This window comes from Dendropsophus ebraccatus, chromosome 1 (genome assembly GCF_027789765.1).
Source record: "Dendropsophus ebraccatus isolate aDenEbr1 chromosome 1, aDenEbr1.pat, whole genome shotgun sequence".
Lineage (NCBI taxonomy): Eukaryota > Metazoa > Chordata > Amphibia > Anura > Hylidae > Dendropsophus > Dendropsophus ebraccatus.
Window position 1 is genome coordinate 77,308,517 of NC_091454.1, and position 13,626 is coordinate 77,322,142.

The 13,626-nt window shown below is 45.6% G+C and overlaps 1 protein-coding gene across 2 annotated transcripts in view; it reads right to left on the bottom strand.

The window, feature by feature from the left end:
- Positions 1–7,895, bottom strand: part of CDK17 (cyclin dependent kinase 17) — a 113,362-nt gene extending 105,467 nt beyond the window's left edge. Inside the window, exon 1 of one of the 2 annotated variants that reach the window (XM_069973803.1) lies at positions 7,514–7,895. The gene's annotated coding sequence lies outside the window, so the exon portion shown is untranslated. The remainder of the gene's footprint in view (positions 1–7,513) is intronic. The other variant, XM_069973789.1, reaches the window with a different exon arrangement.
- Between the last annotated feature and the right edge of the window lie 5,731 nt (positions 7,896–13,626).

Below are 13,626 nucleotides of genomic sequence, written 5' to 3' on the forward strand. Positions count from 1 at the left end.
CAGAGAAATAACTTCAGAATTCCAGCAAGAGAGAATGCATAGCAAGAAAATTACATAACATGCAGGGTCTGACGCAGGGCACTACATAGGGAATGTAGCCTAACAGACTTACACTTCATCAATGGAAGGCAGAATACTAATAGATGAAAGCCTACACATGAAGATGTTTAGTACTGTTCAGCATGGGAGAACCAGAAGCAAAATGGGTTATGTAAGCTTTTACCCTATGATGGTGCATTGCGAAAATCGCTATGAGAAGAGTTGCATAGCAACAGTTTACAGATCCGCAGGTTTACAAGCATCCTGACATTTCTGTAAAACATTAATACTTAAACACTGACCTCTATTAGTAAGTAGAACAGAGGCAGCCGGGCAGCAGGCAGCTTAGAGGTACAGTACACGTCAGAACTACTCCTGTTCTCTTTAGACACAAGAAAACATTTGCTAGGACATTTAAGAAGATGATGTTCATAGTATTTAATCATGTGTACTGTACCTTACCTAGGATGTCCTACAAGCTACCATGTCCTCTGTGACGCATCTCCTCATTAAAGCTCAGCACAGTAATAAGCCACAATTAGCAGAAGAATAGAGGTACAGTGACCATCTCAGTATGTCCGAGCAAGGGAATCGCCACTGCTCTCTACTTCCCTACAAGTTCCCAATAAGCACAACAACTGCTCACAATGGCACAGATGTATCAATTTAATGGCGTAATCATTGACAACCAATCACAGCTCAGTATTTATACCTTAACAAAAGCTGAGCTGTGATTGGCTGTTGGGGGCAGATTACACAGATTGAATGATCTCTACTGACTACAATGCCCACCTAGCTGAAACACTGAAATCCTTTTCAATCTCCTTTTCCCTAGCTGCCCCCACACACCGACTATACAATAGCTGTGGTCACATATGTGACCTAGAAAGCACAGTACACCAGCTCATGATACACAGGGAACCAATGCCTGCCAAAATGCCCAGGAAGCTATATGTACAGTGTAATGACGACTCCATGAAGTTTCCAAACCTGAAACTGACACCTAGGAGCTCTACATATTCCCCCTGCACCATATGTAAATTACCTTCAACTAGTCCCATGGGCCTTCCTTGGTGCCAAACTAGTCACAGATGGGCTGCTTTCCCGCCTCTCTGGGAGTGTCAGGTCAGTGCGCAGGGGCGTGATTCTCAATGCAGGAGCCTGCTGCACATCACAGATGGGACGTTCCTGAGTGCCGACTCTTCCAGAGAGGTGGCATTACAGCTAACTCAAGCACAACATCCATGACTAGTTTGGCACTGAGGAAGGCCCATGTGACTAGTTGAGGTTAATTTGCATACGACGCAGGGCATTTAAAAACTTCATTTTCAGGGGGTATATACAAAGCTCATAGGTGTCAGTTACACGTTTGGGGCTTCATTACACCCTACATATAGCTTCCTGGGCATTCTGACAGTGATTTGTTCCGGTTAAGGAGAGACAGTGCCCTTCAGTCTTGTACTGGCTGATCCTAGCCATACTTATCAATCACAAGAGCATGCAAGGCAGCACCCAGCTCAGCAACCTCCCACCTATGCAGTAGACCTTTAGCTGCCCTACTCTACTCATCCTAGGAAGGTTCTGGTAGGTTAGTAAGGTCAATTTTCGAGGCCCCAACCAAGAATGAATAATCGGAGGCAGCAGTCCTCTGCTTCAATGCCTTCTTCACAAAAATGCTTACATGTGCTGAGGATAATGTGATGCCACAGCTCCCACGTGACCACCTCTGGGCCCAGGCTTTTTCCCTCCATCCACCTAATTTTTCCACCTGTCTCTCCCCATAACTTCTATAAAGTCCCTATTACTGCAGGAAAATGGCAGCTATCTACTAGTAAGGTTTTATGGAATGCATGTCATCAGGTAAAGATGGGCTTACTACGGCCAAACTAGCTGGGCAAGCAAGGGACAGGTAGAAAACAGAGGTAAAGCACTGACTCACTCTGCAGAATGCACTGGCCCAAATTTATACATTTACAAAAATAGGGCACATTTTAAGCACGGAGATTGGTTGCAATCTGTCCGAGACAAAAATGATCAATCCGGGCAACTGTGTTTAATTTTGTATAATAGTTGCCATATGGAGGGGGGGAAAAATCTGCATTAGGAACTTTAAAAAATAAAAGGAAATAAAAGGTCTGCGTATGCCACATGTGACCCAACAAATATTTTCCTGACAGGCAAGAAATCAATTGCCCCTTCTGTTCCAGTGGTTGCTCTCACGATTAGGTAAATAATAAAAGCATTATCTAGCATTCCCACCGCTAACAGGATGGGGGAGTCACTTTATTAACACCTACACATATAGCAAACTACATTTTAGCTTCTTACAGACATAAGGAATATGGAAACCATGGCAACCGAGGCTTAGGCACCACAGTCCTAATGATAGGAAGGAACCAGGGAGGTAATGAATGGATGTGATCCAAACCCAAACACACAGTCCACACAACATATGGAGAGCTGCAAAAGCAGCTGACAAGGTGTAGCACACATACGATGCTTACAGTAAAATGCAATCCACAGTGACCACTGCGGACCTGACATCTTACAGCTATATGGTTGGCAGGGCCTACAGGCTGGAGGATGGAATTACAGTATGCAGGAGAGGATAAGCCTGTGAGGACAGCCAGCCTCCAGTTACCTTTCTTTAGTACCAAATTAATATGCGCTCCTGTAGGTGCAGAATTCCAGCCTCAAGCTGGTCTCGTTTTTATAGTAGCTTTTCCTTTTCCCCTTCTTTTTACAGCCAGAAGGTACTTTAAAGCCTATAGTGCACCATTATACTAAGAAGATACAAAACATTTTTACTGTGCATTTTCTGTGTTGCATTGTTTATTTCTAACACCGCACACTGTAAGTATGGCTTATTTTAGGCTTCTCTATAGATGTTGAAATAAAAAGGATATCATACAATTTCAGGTTGGATAAAGCAGGGATGCAATGCAGATTAGCCTCCACTACAGAAAAGCTATCTAGAGAGCGGCAGACACAGGCTGCTTTATTATGGGATTTCTCTTGTCCATAAAGCTGGCAATTACAATATCCTTTTCTAATCCGTTTTTTCCATGTGTCACAATCCGTCTGTACAGTTTTAGTAGCCGTTAGCTTTTGGGCTATTCCCCCCATTCCCCCCCCCCCCCCCCCATTTATTTTGGTTTGTAATAAATCCCTTAATGTAATATATTAGTATATAAAGTGCAGTTGTTATGCTCTGTGCGTCTGTAGTTAGCCGAGTATGGAGAGCAGCAGGGGATCTTTGCTCTGTTCTACCTTGTGCCCTCGATAAGGTTTACCCATGCTGCACCTGATACTCTCTGTCTCCAGCATTAGGTAAAACCTGTTTGGAAAGAGTTTCAGGTATGGGCAAGCATACACTACACGACATAGCTGCAATGGGTGCTCAGCTGTACTCCAGGAGCATTGAGTGAACTTATTAAGAGACAGAGAGAGAGGGGCATCAGGTACAGCAGCGCCCGCATTGCAAGCACAGCTAACTGCAGAGCATAGCACGGGTAATATAATTAAAAAGGATGAGGATACATACTACCCCAATGTATAACAAAACCATATTCTTTTGTCATACATCAGTTCCCTATAAATCAGGGAAGTGGAGTCGGCAAGGGCCCTATTACACCAACTGATATCTGACAGAATAGCCAGGAATGGACTGTAAACAGAGAACAGGTAATAAAGGAAAGATTGCGATTTCTCCTCTTTTCAAATCCATTTCTGGCTTTGGCTTTAAAAATCTGTCAGATAAATTTCACTGTGTAAAGGCACACTAAGAGCACGCACGCACACACACACACACACACAGCCTGCAGCAGCCATAGTACGCCGAAGAAATACACCACATTGAGGACAGAGGTTACTGCTACACTACTTATGGTTTCTCCTCCTCCTCTATTTTACACAGGATATCTTCATATTACACTGCTGCTCATATACAGTCATCCAGCATCCAGGATGAGACCAGCACAGATCTCCCCCCACACAATGGACTCTTTCAGCCCAGAAACAAACTGCCAAATAGTCACCGACAACTTTAACCCTTATCTAATAGGACCAGTGCTTTATTGATGATATATGGAGGAAACTAAATGTATGTGAGAAAGGACTTATCTGGTTGTTATAAATAAGGTCCTTGGATTGATATAATATAAAATATATTAGCAGACAATTTCGGTGGTTTATGTTTTTTCCTTAATTAACACACATCGGAACATTTCTTTTCGACTCCACAGCCCTGCTATGAATAGGTTCACTGCAGAAATACTCATGGTGTATAGTGTCTAGCCTATCACTGGCCTAATACATAAGAAATGCAGGGTGCTGACATGCTTAGGTAGAACTGAATGAAGATTACCTTCCAGCTGAACCAAGACTGAATATTACAATGGAACAGTTATTAAAGTATATAAGAATTTGATTTTTCAGTTGTAAAAATGTGACTTGATAGAAAGGTAAACCTTAATCTTATTCTCATATTGGAAAACTCATAATGTAATTACATGGTGAAAAGTTGAAGAAATCTATATGCCCAGATGCAAAGAACCTAATAAGACAGCCACTAAGCTATCTAACTTCCATAAGAAGAATGCAGCCACATCCGTAGACAGGAGGCTATGGCTTTGTCGATTTTATGAGCACCATAATGCTTTATTAGCGGCATAACTCCCAGTGTGGTAAAGCAAAGGCTCATTAGTTGTATCTACAATAAATCATACAAGCCTGGCATGACAGGGGGTCATTCCTGAGCGAGGTAAACAGCACCCTGGGGGCAGCAATTTCTCTTGCAGCAGAGAGCAAGGAAACATGTCAGACAGGAGCAGGCTGGTCAGCTTCCACTTTGGATACAGGCACTTACTGCATCTGTAAGGAGAATATTATCTTCTGAATAGCTTCTAGTTTTCAAAGAACCTGTACAGGGTGTCTAGAAGGTGCTACAGTTCTGTGTGTGGCAATAAAACTATTAGTTATAACAATCCAAACAACAATTTCTTGTTTATTCTGCTGCCATCGTGTCTGCGTTGGCAGTAAGACATCAGTTTTTCTCCAGGATCAGTGACGTCCTGCAGAAACCATAGGTGATGCATCAGTTTTGTGAATCTGGAAATACTGATAGCAGGTTAATAAAAGGCCACAGGGTGGAGCGTGCTCAGGGCCTGCTAGGCAATTACTGATGAGCAAACTTACCAAACTTCAGGTTTTGCCTGAACATGAACATTCGGCATTTGACTCCCTGTGGCTGGAAAAGTTGAATGCAGCCGTAGGGAGTCCTGGAAAACATGGATACAGTCATAGGTCATAAACGTTCGGCAAGTTGGCTCATCACTATAGGCAATGCTTCAATGATAAACAGAAGGCACAGCACACGTATGGTGCATCCATGTGTCGCACATTAAACACGGACCCATTGACACTTCCGTGACACAAAAATAACCATATAAGTGCAGGTCCTACTTTTTTGCGGAATGGGCCGGTGGTCAAAACAGGTGTGGAAAAGCCCACACTGAAATCAATGGGTCCTTTTCCTGTCCGTAAATCATGTGATTTGTGAATAAGGCCTCAGGTAAATAGATAAAATGCAAACTAACTCTGCCTTCACCCCCATGGCTCTGGGACACGGCATCGGGGTTCAGCTTAAGAACATCTGATGTGTATGGTCAGCTCAACACTACAGGTGATGTTGATATAACCTTGCACCAATGTTACTGCCGGTTTCTGCAAAGGGATCGAGCAATATCATAAAATCAAAATACAATAAAATATACGAAAAAAAAATGACAAGTTATATGAATAAGCTGGATGTAGAAATATGAATGAACACTCCAATCCTTCCACTATTATAATATATACAATCACACTTTATTAATAGAAGATAGAAGAGGCAGTGACAGAAGCATTACATCACACGGCAAGGAACCATCCATCACCATTGTTCCCAACTAGCACCAATTCCTCACATTGTTTTCTTTCAATCACATCCCCATCCCCCTGCGGGAGGGTTTCATCCGCCGAGCGGTTGCTGGTGTTGATGAATAATGCCTGCTGAGCTGCAGAGGTTTCCCTGCCATCTATACAGAGAAGAAGGAGTCACTGGTGTTTTCCTTCAGGGTTTACCCAAGCACAGGGTGATGGGCTTAGATAAACCTCGCTGCTAGTAACATAGCTTCCAGGCGGTAGCCTCTAGTCAAGGCACACCAACCATGACATATGTACGTATAGATCTATGAAATCTGGTATAGATGACATATAAGGTTCTAGAGATGACAAACTAGGCCGACTCTTATTTAGGGCAATATAATGGGACATTTAATGACTGCTTTGCCTATTCTTTCTTCTGTATTCATGGCCCAGTGCCAGCACATTAACTACATTGGAATTGGCAGAAAATACTGACTCACTTGTTTTAACCATTAAAGACTAAGGTCCTAAAACTGCTCGGCATCAGGTATGTAAGAAGGAATTGCTGCGAATATATAACCCCATTGATAAACAGGACTGATTCAGTACAGGAAAGCAGAAAAATCAAAATGGTATTCTGATGACGGGAGAAGGACTTCCCTGTGACTGCTTACCCACCAACCAGAGGACTACCGCTAGTCAGGGAGGAAACTCTTACTTAAAAAAGGGGTTTCCCCACTATATCACTCTGGGAACCTCAATATCAGGGGCCACAGCATCACGGACCCATCTGTTGTTCCTGCATGGCACTACGTCCGATCCAGCATAGTAGACTGTATGGACACAGCTCCATTCACCAGAATGGGTCACATTGAATTCCTCTGCACAGAACCATAGTCCAAAGAGTCCACCATGCTCTGCTATAAAGATGTGGGGGTGTCACACAGCAATAGGACTTCACTTAGACTGGGTCAACCGATCAGGATCCAAAAGTGACCACAACTTAGGAAAAATGTCTCTTTGTTCTGTTGTCATCCAGGCTTTTAACCTTTGTAGTGAACCACCACAAGACATGTTATCGTATCCGGCGTATGGCCCGCTAAGACCCCAGCGATGACAATGGGATTGGTGCGGGCATTAGATTCCCTCTGCCAGGTCACCGCATATACAGGGACAGGCTCCTGCTATAGTGGGTGATCCTAGTGAGGCGCTTCCTCCACCTAGGCTGGCATCAGCCATGGACATGTGCCCTCCAGGATGTGGGGACAGCAGCACAACAGTCTGCTAGATCTGTATCCCCCCACACAATGTGAATGGAGGGGCATGAGACATACAGCTATGGTGCCCCCAGCTGTATACCAGTGGTGGGGGGTCTGCTATGTATGTGGCAGCACAGCGCTGGAAACTTACAGAGATGTGACGGTAAGTGTCCCTCCCATGTCCTGTACATACGCACAGTGTGACCAGTGGCCACAGCTCAGCCGGTACCCCGGGATGGGCCCCACTACACACCCCGGACACACCGGCGCCCCCCGCAGGTCACACACACACACAGCGCAGTACTCACAGGATGGCCGCTCTCTCCTCACAGATGTGGCGCCCACTGAAGGCCGGATACAGCCGTATACGCGGGGGGTCTTCCTGCCTCCGTATAACCGGCCCCTGCTCCTCCTCGGTGTCCGCTATGGGTGCAGACGTTGTGGAGTCATGACCCCAGCACATCACCGGGCTCCGCACACAACATGGCTCCCGAGCCTGGGGGAACTGCTACACAGGTACGGGGGCTGCGCGCTCTCCTCCGCCTCCTCACTACGGCTATAGTCCCGCTGTACGGACAGACGCCCCTCCGGTTCCCTGGCCGACAAAGCTGACGTATCCGGCGGATTACACTACCCGGACACGATCCTGCTCCAGCAAGATTTTTTTTTTTTTTTTTTTTTTTGAACGCAGCAACAGCAGCTCCGCCCCCGGCCTGGTAACACAGTGAGGCGGAGGCGGCGCTGAGTGTAGCGTCCCAGCGCCCCCTGCTGTGTGTACCTAGGTATTGCAGCTAGGGCAGATGAGCGTAGAATTCCTTCTGTAGCAACATATGTCTGGAAGGATGTGCAAGGAGGCAGCGCAGGTCACTGACTGGGGGTCATTAGATGAACTGACTGTGTTTAGGGGCACAAAAGAAGCAAAACACTGGGTATCTTCAACTATTTTCAATTAAGAATAAATCTTTCACAGACACATTGGGGGCACAGTCTCTTAAAGGGATTTTCAGCAGTTTAGCATATGCCTCTCTGGTTAGACAGTTTCTATTTATTCCTCCCCATTTTGTCTCTAGTGCATTTTATACTTGGCAGGGAGCAGAGCTGAAAGCCAGCAGACTTGATGACCAGAGCGCTGATCAAACGATCACTTCATTGAGATCAGCGACTTGCTTATCTCTAATTCTACCCCCCCCCCTCTGCAGGCTGGTGCATATACTTACCAATCATGATCAGTGTCCCAAGGCGTGGCCTTGTTACGGTCCTATGGCGCCGCTTAGATCCTGCTGGTGGTGACGTCACTGTTCTTCTGACCCCTTTTCTTTCTACAGGTCTATTCTACATCAGGTTCTCCAATGCATCTCTGTGCGAGCGCTTGCATAAAGATGCATTGGAGACCCTGAGCTGCAGAGCTGAAGCTGAAAGGCAATATGGGCATCCGCGGGATCCAAGAGGCACCGTAGGACCAGGACAAAGCCATGCCACGGCACACCGATCATCATTGGTAAGTGTATGTGCCAGCCTGCACTACCTTTTATTGACCATTCAGTCATAAATGGTAGTAAAAGTATGTGAAAAACTTAGATGCAATAGTTACCAGCCCCAATGTCCATGTAGGGCAAACAAAGAGTCCAGAAAAGGTAACAGCATCTCACAGATGCGCATCTCACAGATGCGGATGTAGATAGAAAAAAGAAAAAACTTTTATTCCAGCAAGGCACAGATAGCAACGTTTCAACAGCAATGGTCTTTTTGCTTGAAAAAGACCATTGTGGTTGAAACGTTGCTATCTGTACCTCTGTGAGATGCTGTTACCTTCTCTGGATTTGTATTTTTCCCTGTTTGAGAACTGTGCAAATAACGTTTTTTTCATTTCTTAAAGGGAATCTGTCAGCTCCTGGGCCCTACCTGAAGTGCTGACAGTGTGCTGTAGCTGGCAGCCCCTAGTAAGCATGGTGCCTTTTTGGTAATTTTCTGCGCAGCGGATTATGTATAATCTTATGTCTCCTACTGTACTAAAGAGTAACAGAGCAGTTGTTTGTGCCACACTCTGGCATACATCCTCCTCCCTCTTCATGAATAATTATTGATGCCTGGCCTCCTGCTCGCTCAGCTGTCAGATTGCAGATCAGTCCTCTGTAGGCAGTTTATGTCTGAAAGAAACACTCAGGTATAGTTGAATCTCTTCCCCCTAACGTGTTGGAGCTGTGGTCTAGGGGTAACTCACCGGTCTAGAGACCTGCCAGCAGTTTATTCTCTGGTTTGAATCCCCTGATGGAAATTACATAGATGTCTTTTTTTCTCATTATTGTATCATTTTTAAGGCTATGTTCGCACACAGTATTTTTGCTCAGTATTTTGCAACCAAAACCTGAAGTGGATTGAGAACACAGAACGGCTATGTTCTCACACAAATGACAGCCATCCGCTCAATTTCAACAGTGTGAGTGAGAGCCTTTCTGTGTTCTCAATCCACTCCTGCATATCAATCTACTCCTGGTTTTAGTTGCAAAAATACTGTGTGTGAACAGAGCCTTAATGATACAATAATGAGAAAAAAAGACATCTATTTTATTTCCATCTGGGGATTCGAACCGGAATATTAACTGCTGGCAGGTCTCTTGACAGGTGAGTTATCCCTAGACCACAGCTCCAACACATCAGGGAGAAGAGATTCAAGAGTTTCTTTCAGACATAAACTGCCTACAGAGGACTGATCTGCAATCTGACAGCTGAGCGAGCAGGAGGCCAGGCAGCATTGTTTAGGATTAGAGATGAGCGAACCTCGAGCATGCTCGAGTCGATCCAAACCCGAACTTTCGGCATTTGATTAGTGGTGGCTGCTGAAGTTGGATAAAGCCCTAAGGCTATGTGGAAAATATGGATATAGTCATTGGCTGTATCCACGTTTTTCAGACAACCTTAGAGCTTTATCCAAGTTCAGCAGCCCCAGCTAATCAAATACCGAACGTTCGGGTTCGGATCGACTCGAACTCGAACCCGGTTTGCTCATCTCTAATTAGGATGCATGCCAAGGAGGATGCATGCCAAAGTGTGGCAGGAACAACTGCTCTGTGACTCTTTAGTAAAGTAGGAGATTCAAAGCAAATCAAATCTAGGCCATCAAATCTGCTGCAGATCCTGTACATGTGAATGCACCCTTATGGATTATTTTTAGAGATGAGCGAACCGGGTTCAGGTTCGAGTCGATCCGAAACCGAACGTTCGGTATTTGATTAGCTGGGGCTGCTGAACTTGGATAAAGCTCTAAGGTTGTCTGGAAAACATGGATACAGCCAATGACTATATCCATGATTTCCACATAGCCTTAGGGCTTTATCCAAGTTCAGCAGCCACCGCTAATCAAATGCCGAAAGTTCAGGTTCGGATTGACTCGAGGTTCGCTCATCTCTAATTATTTTAAATCGTGTCTCCCTCCAAGTTTCACTAACTACCTCTCTGTGTACTAAGGTCTAAGGCTAGGTTCACACTACATTTTTTTGTGTACTTAAAAAATTTTTCCGCTTTGATCCGTTTTTTTTTTTATTTTTTTTTAAAGGAAGTCAATAGAAAAACGGATCAAAACGAATGCACACAAAAAACATAGTGTGAACCCAGCCTAAGATAGGCACAGCCGGTTTTAATGCTATTTTTTTTTTTTTTTGAAGGAGAAGGTGAAATTCTACCTTTCCATTTCGTCCCATCGGCAGCACACAAAGGGTTATCAGTTTCCTCTTTTCCTACTAGGACAGAAGAAAATAAAATAAAAAAAAATAAAACACCTGATTGAACAATCAGCAGAGACCAATCCAACACAAGCAGCTCCCCTAGAGGTCCACTATAAAAAGGAGAGAGAGGCCACATAACACTGTGTTGTTTTTTTTTCTTCTGTCCTCCCAGGACTTGTTTTAAGTTTTTTTCCGTTTTTTTATGCTTTATGTTTGCCTGGCATACCAAGGTTCTTCCCGGCTCAGCCGCCCCCTCCGGATCTGTTAACAGTAAAAATATTGGAGGGGTCTCTTATCAGCTTGAGTAAGCAGATCCCTTACCAAGCTCTAGTCTCCCTGCCGCTTATAAAACACCTCGCTGAGGATTGTGTTTATAGCCGAACGCTACTCACCATGTCTCGCTGGGATATTGGTGCACCATGTTCGGCAGCGGGGCAAGGAATGGAAGCCGGCGTTACAGCTGTCTCCCCTCGCTGAGGAGGATGTGTGGTGACGCCGTGATGCGGGATGTGTAGGATACTTCCGGGTTGGTGAGTTGCCGGAGTCCCGTTCCTATGTATCACCTGGCCTCTCCTTGCTAAGGGTTTGGCTGTAGGTTCTGATGCGGGGAGGTCCGGTATGGCTGTCGCCTTGGCTCCTGCGAAATTTGCCTGGTACGGTAGTGCCGGTAGTTGTCCAGCAAGCCTCAGGGCGACCCGTAGGCCCCTCCTACTTCCGGGTAGTGGCGGCGGCCCCGTTTGCTCTGAGATATCGCCTCTCAGCATCACTGTTTCAGGTGGGGGGAGGCGCTTCTGTTAGCGCTCGCTTTCAGGAGCATATATCCAGCTCTCAGAGCATTTGGCTGCAAGCACTCTGCCGGGTAACGCTGCCAGGAAGCGGTTGCGGTAAGCCCCCTATCTGGGAAGCCTATCAGCCTGGTTTATCCTGGTTTATGTCTGATGTTAGGTTGCTTGTTGTTATTTCTACTCAGATGAAACGTCATTCCAGCAAGAGAAAGAGTAGGCACAGGTCCTGTACTCACTGTGGCCAGCCTGTCCCTGATGATCTGCGGAGTGATGTTTGCCGGATTTGCGCTGCATCTGGTCCTGAATCTTCATTCCAAGAGGAAGCCAGGGATTTCTTCTCATGGATGAAGTCTTAGCTCTCTGAGACTTTTCAAGGACTCCAGTCTTCTCAGGCTAAGAGACCTAAACGTGCTGTCAGGGTATCCCCTTCCCCTTCTCAGTCATTACGGTCAGATTCCAGATCTGAGGGGGAGCTGGAATCCGATAATGAAGACGCCAAGACTCCAGAGGACTATTATCTATTTGACAAAGAGCAAGCACCCCATCTTATCAGGGTGGAAAAGAAGACTGTAGAGTCTGGCGCATCATCACAGGGGACATCAACCCGGAGGGCTCTCTACCATTTCCTTACCAACTCGCATCGTTCTCTCCCTTCTCAGCCACTCTTGCAGAACCTGATGCAAGCAGACTGGCCTAAGCCTGAAAAGAAATGTTATGCAGGTTCGAGATTTAACACCGTTTATAGCCTCGATCCTTCATGCTCGTCATCCTGGGAATTCCCTCCGAAGGTGGATATTCCAGTAGCTAAGCTGTCCCACAAATCTTATTATCTGTCAGAAGAATCATCTCTTCTAAAAGACTCAATGGACAGGAAGGCGGAGGCTGCCCTAAAAAAAGCCTATTCGGCTTCACCTGCATCCTGCAAGGCATCTTTAGCAACAGTGCCAGTGGCTAGAGCATTACGGATTTGGCTCAGCCGTCTCTCTCAGGATTGGGAGGATAGAACCTCCAGGGACAAGATTCTTCAATCTATACCAGATCTCAAGCTTGCAGCGGAGTTTTTGGCCGACTACCCCCTGGATATCCTCAGACTGAGCTCCAAAAACCTGGTCCTCAATACTGTGGCAAGAAGAGCCCTCTGGCTAAAAGAATGGTCCGGAGATGTCTCCTCGAAGAACCATTTTCGCAGTTTGCCATTCCAGCCAGTTAGTCTGTTTGGACCACAATTAACATCTATCCTGGAGTCATTGAATTCCAAGAAAGGAGTGGCCTTTCCCCAAACTCGTAAGAAGCCTCGTTTTCGCCCCTTCAGAACACAATCAAGGAGGTCTCCACTACGCAACAGGCATTTTGGGCAACACAACAAGCAATCACGCCCCAAAAATCCCAAGGATTCCACAACAGACTTCAAGAAGAGGTCCTTCAGAGACAAGTCCTCCAACCAATGACGCCAGAGGAAAGAGCCTGACCGTGGGTGCCAGATTGGCTCGTTTTTCATCGGTTTGGCAAAGAACTGTTTCCGACTCTTGGGTAAGATCCTTAGTTCTAAAGGGCTACTCTCTGGAACTTGCTCAGACTCCCCCAGATATGTTTTTCATAAATCCAGGAAAACCTCATCTAAATGGCCCTTATTCAGGATTTCATCGAAAAAGGGGCTTTGGAAAGGGTGCCATGGCATCAACGCGGAAGAGGGGTGTACTCCCGCATTTTTGCAGTCCCCAAAAAAGAGGGTCTCTGGAGGCTCGTCATAGACCTCACCTTTTTGAACCGTTATATCGTAAAGAAAAGGTTAAAGATGGAAACAATAAGGTCCTTCATTGCCATGCTTCAAGAAGGGGATTTCATGGCCACCGTCGATTTAAAAGACGCGTATCTCCATATCCCAATCTTACCAGCACATCGGAGGTATCTACG